The following is a 5,943-nucleotide window of genomic DNA, read 5'->3' as shown; positions in this document are numbered from 1 at the left end:
GATCACGACTGCAGTGCTGCACTCTGTGGCTAGTTTATCTGTTTAAGTGGTGTTGATAAAGGAAGTGGCCAAGTACAGAGAACTATCTTTAAATGGTTTTCCTGTGTACTGGTGTGAATGCAGTAGAGCTCTCAGGCTCCTTCTTTAAGCTGGTTCCTACACAGATCACTGCATTTATGAACTACTATAACGAAATCTGAGTCAAATGCAGTGTTAAAGGTTTCATATCTGGTACTGTATTGTAGTTCTCACATTTGTATTTGTGTTCTTAATGCTGTTGTGTTCTCAGCTCTGATATGACTCAGTGGGCCACCATAATTCTCCACTCTGCAACGAGTTCAGCAACTAAATACAACTGGCACAAATGTGTGACTGCTCAGTTGCTCAGCCCACAGCAGACATATCTCAGCACAGATACTCTAACATAAGGGTAAATGGTAACCCTCTTCTGTTTGGCATAAGTGTAACACGTGGCTTGGCCAATCAAATCAGACCTTGTAGGTAAGCCAATCATATGGGGCAGTCGTGGGCTGGAGGTTCGGGATCCAGCCTTGTGACCGGAAGGTCGCTGGTTCGATCCCCAGAGCCGACAGCACATGGCTGAGGTGTCCTTGAGCAAGACACCTAACCCCCAACTGCTCCCCGGGCGCTGCGGATTGGGCTGCCCACCGCTCTGGGCAAGTGTGCTCACTGCCCCCTAGTGTGTGTGTTCACTAGTGTGTATGTGGTGTTTCACTTCACAGATGGGTTAAATGCGGAGGTGAAATTTCCCCGTTGTGGGACTAATAAGGGTCTCTTAATCTTAATATCCAACCTTGACTTCAGAGAGGCTCTTCCATGCGTTGTGACAGTTCTCTTCAGTGCAGCACTGAGACATTAATGTTAACACTTTATAAAAGTTAGTTTAGCAGGAATCAGTACTGATCACTGCTGTTATAAGTAAGTAAGTGATACTTTTTTGATCCCACAACCGGGGAAATTCCACCTCCGCATTTATCCCATCCGTGAAGTGAAACACCACATACACACTAGTGAGCACACACACTAGGGGGCAGTGAGCACACACTTGCCCGGAGCGGTGGGCAGCCCTATCCACAGCGCCCGGGGAGCAGTTGGGGATTAGGTGTCTTGCTCAAGGACACCTCAGTCATGGACTGTCAGCCCTGGGGATCGAACCGGCAACCTTCTGGTCACAGGGCTAGTTCCCTAACCTCCAGCCCAAGACTGCCTCTTAAACACTGAAATACTGATGATTACAAACTACAGCTGTTCAGTTCTGCATATACATGCGCTACATGGGAGAGTTACTGCTGCTGTGGATAACCTTACCAGCTGCTGTGAGACCCTTTTCTGGGTGGCTGTCTCTGACACTCTCTGCTACAAGCTGGTGTGTAACCCACTTTGCCTCAGACAGATTGATTAGCTTCATTAAGATGAGCTGTTGTTTGAGAAACGACACAACATACCGTTTTCAGTTATTTTACTATTTAAGAGAACAGTAAACAGGTATGTACCAGTCGATTATTACATATTTCTCCACAGTGTTTAAGCTTTTGTTGATCATGAGTTTTCTGAAACGCTGGTGCAGTAAATGAGCTCTAACTGTCATAAATCCATCCAGTGATTCTCGTCTACTATTAGACATTGTATCTTACTAAAAATGGACATTTGATAGAAAACATGTTGAAGATGTGCTACAGGACAGCGAGTTCCACGAAACAGCAGTTTGTTGAGGGTTCTCAGATATTTCCTCCCATTTACTCACTCAGAGTCTCTGGTCTTCTGCTCAGACACTGTTACTCTTTTTACACTAAGGATCATCGCTGCTGCTGGAGGAGGGTCTCAGTCTGCATTTAATAAACCAGTGATCATATATTGTAACTTCACTGTACACCAGTAACATGCACACATAATCATATATCAAATTACACATCAATAATGATACCATTTCATCACAACATGTATTTAAGTCTGTTAATCCAAAAAAAAAATCCTCAGGATCTAGCCACCTTGCACCATCGGACCTTCCTGCACCTGCTCCGGTCTCCAGCCTCACCACACAGTCTTCCTCATGGAGCCTCGCAGCTCTGTCCCTGTCATCACTGTCTTTCACCAGTCTTGCCTCTCTTGCTCTTTGCTCTTGAGTTTGTGGAAGTGCTCTTCTCCTCCAGACAGCTGGGAGGCACTTTACACTTCTGACAACAAATGTAGGATCAGCATCAAGTAAGACACAGAAGAGACCATGTTTCTGCTGTGAGAAGTTCTCTTTATTAAACACAACAGCAGAAAGGTCACATAAAGAGCACTGCAACAATGGGAGAGGTCACCAATAGCCACGTTTTATCTGCAATGCCAACCCCAACACAAAACCCACTAATAACCCCATTTGCCTATAGAGAATACCACTATAAACACAGGCACATAACTCAAACAAACATTAACCTTCATAAAATGTCTCTTCTCAGGAGGGTGCGCTTCTCCTATGAGTCTTTACTTCATGCCTCCCAAACTCATCAGAGCCAGTGCCAGCTGGTAGCAGGTCGTTAAAACATTTAATTAATGGGTCATTACTGAGAGATGAACAGACCAACAGCAGGCCTCTCAGTCTGTCGTCCATCCAGGGTTGCCAGGTCCAGCAAAAAATCTCAAGTTCAAAGTGCGCTTAAAAGCCTCCCACCAGAACTAGCCCAAAATGTGAAGAATTAAATTGCAAAGCAAACTGTAATGTTGCAAATGGTGTATATACCATGCAGTATTCTTAATTAATACACAAATAAATTAACAATATTAACAGTTACCATGCAATACCTAGGCTGAATCTCACATGACTGTCTACTGAAGTATCAACATAGTGTGACAGGTCAGTCTCAGTCCACCACTGGCAGGAGCCCAGTCACTTATCTTGTGGTCAGAACAAATCCCACCACTAGATGGGAGCAGAGAGCTACCTCTAGGTAATTAGAGACAACAGGTCACACCTGTGTTCAGCTCTACTTAAGAGTGGCTCTTTGGTCTATGCTCAGTCATGGGTTTCCATGCTTTGTGCCCCTGTTGATTAAGCCTGTGTGTGGGTGATTGTGCTCAAGTCTCTCAGAGTTTGTTCCTGGTTCCTCTAAGCTTTGCTCTTGAGCCACTTGTGACAACAGTGTAAGTGTTTAAAACAAAATAAAACAATAAATTAATGGATAAAATGAGACAAAGGGAATGAAGTGAAAAAAAGTGGATGCCTTTGGCAGTTTTTGAGTGATGGTGTAGTTCAGTTGGTTGGACACTGGTCAGTTACCCTCTAGGCCAAAATTCAATCCCAGAGTAGGGAGTTTCTTGGTTTCTCCTCTATGGAGTAGTCTGAGTTAAGGCTTCTCTCTGACACCTGGGGCAGCATTTCTAGACTTTTAGTTACACTATTGTAGTTTTTTTCACTACCACCTGCCCTTGTGCTCTGCCATTGAGGTCCCCTTCTGTCCACAGTGGTTTAATCAGTAACACTTTGGCCTTCCATATCTGGGTTCAATTCTATGTAGGGAGTCATTTGAGATTCACCCTTAGTTTATCTAGTCAATCCTTCACTAAACTAAATCAGGTGTACTGCTAATGGAATTCGTACTAAAACTGGAGCACAGTGAGAAGTCAGGAATCAAAGCTGTGCTGTTCTAACTGTACTCTTAACAAAAACATACCTGGCAGAAACAGTTTTTAATGAGGAAAAGAATCCACCTTCAGTTACTAATTACTTTAGTGCAGTCATTATTTCACCAATGTAGCCCTGCAATGGACTGGTGACCTGTCCAGGGTGTATCCTGCCTTCCGCCCAATGACCGCTGGTATAGGGTCCAGCACCCCCGAACCCCCTCCCATCCGTGACCCCGAGGGAGAAGTGGCTTAGAAAAGCCGCGTGTGTGTTTCACCAAAATAATACTTTTCTTGAGGTATGGTTTAAGCTACATTGCAACTTGTCCAAATACTGCTGCTAGATGTCATTACACTGTTGACTTCTGCTGGCGAGCGTTTGTTTCTTGAAGAAAAACAGGAGTGGAGACACACGTCTTCCCACCAAGCAAGTCTAACTAAGCTTACACAACCATAAAACTTCTAGTGACTCCACTAAAACCACACCCACTAGTTGTCTCGTTGTCTAAACGACCCCAAAGGCCCCCTACTTGATGGCCAGCTGCCTCTACCTTTGTAATTAAAATAGAGGTGTTGAGGCCCACCCAGGAATTTACAGTTTTCACCCATCTAGAAGCTTTCAACAAATGGCATTGCCAGATTTGGAGCTGTAGATAACCAGATGTGAAATGGGGTAACCATTGGGGGTTGTTCCATGACAAAGGACTGCTCTTTTTAACTGAGGTGTATCTTAAGTGTCCTCTGCTGCTAATGTTACTAAAATGATAAATGTTGACCGATGATATTGCTGGCATTAGCAGTGAGTTTTTCTTGTAAATGAAACTTCAGACTCAACACTTCAGTCATAAACTAAGTATCAATTGGAGCTTGTGGGAAAAGTGTTTCCTCATCAGTAGATCTTTCCATTTAACTGCTTAACAGCTGTATTTCAACTAGAGGTACAGTCGGAGGCACAGCATCATACAGCTCACGAGCAGCTGGGCTTCAGGATGGAACTTTGAATGGTTTGAGGAGTCAGACTAGTTAAATATGTTTGGTAGCTTTAATGATTCTCATTACATTAATGCAAGTAACAATGATAAATTGCTTTAGTTAAAACATACATTTCATAGCATTTATTAACTCTTGCTGCACAGTCTTGCAGCTGCACATACGGAAATCCTGCAAAATAGTACAGCCGTCAGGCATGTAGTAGCTAAGAACTGCATCCTTGGCTTTGAGACACAACTAAGAGCTCACAGATTAACTAGTTTTCCAGCCAACGGTCAAACTAAATTCAAGCAAACAACTGAAATGGGGCAGAAAGTTCATCTTATTAGCTGAGTAATTTCTCATTCCTGTTCTGTTTAATATGACTAATTTATCAGGATAAGTGTTTTAATTTCTTTGCCAGTTCACTCATATCTGCTACCTTCTTTCCAGTTTTGTATCTACAGCCAAAAAGAAAAACACTTGATCAGTCATATGACTTTATTGCATTTACATTTACAGAATTTATTTATACTTTATTCTTTTAAGCAGAAAATATCCACAATTTTTCATTTCATTTTTCTCAAGTTTTAAGAATTGAATTGGACAGAAGTCTAGCCTTATAGTCTTAAAACTCTGAATTCTTAGAATATCTATGTTCCATCATAGTGAAGAGCTTTAATCTCAAACCTACACATCCAGTCTAGCCTGTTCATCTGCAAATAAATAAATAAACAAATCTTTAAATGTAAAGTTTCTCCAGTACTGAGCTTGAAGCATCTTCAAACTTTGTTACTTCAAGAATTTTTTTAAATAAATTTAGTCTTAAGAAAAAGCTTACAATAAAATTTAATGTGTTTAGTTTTTGCTAATTCTGGATTATTATTATGGCATCAGATCAAATTAATGTTTCTTCTATTTACCCAAAATATTGTACAATGAAATATTTACTGATTTTATGGTCATTTGTAGCACAAGATCTATTTTTTTTTCGTTTGTGTCTTTGTCTACCGTAAAAAAAAAAAAAAAAAAAAAATACAAGATGGAAGGACAGAAAGATGGTAAGGAAGTAGCCAGTTTCTTTGCTGTTTATATCAAAAAATGTCTATTTTTATACAGTCTGTATCCTTCCTCTGTCAGAAAACTAAATATCATCAGAACAGATCAATACTGATTAAAAGAGGATCAGTTATGAAAACAACAGTAGCTGTAATTTATGAACATGAAGGGATTTATAAAAATATTCTCTTCTCACAGATCCAAAAATGCTGTTCCTTACAGAGATAATTCCAGTCCCATCCAAAACCAGACCTGTACATAGTACAATATCTGTAACTGTCAGGCTTC

This window comes from Pygocentrus nattereri, chromosome 22 (genome assembly GCF_015220715.1).
Source record: "Pygocentrus nattereri isolate fPygNat1 chromosome 22, fPygNat1.pri, whole genome shotgun sequence".
In the NCBI taxonomy this organism is placed as follows: Eukaryota; Metazoa; Chordata; class Actinopteri; order Characiformes; family Serrasalmidae; genus Pygocentrus; species Pygocentrus nattereri.
The sequence above is the reverse complement of the archived record's forward strand: the minus strand, read 5'-3'. Positions refer to the sequence as shown.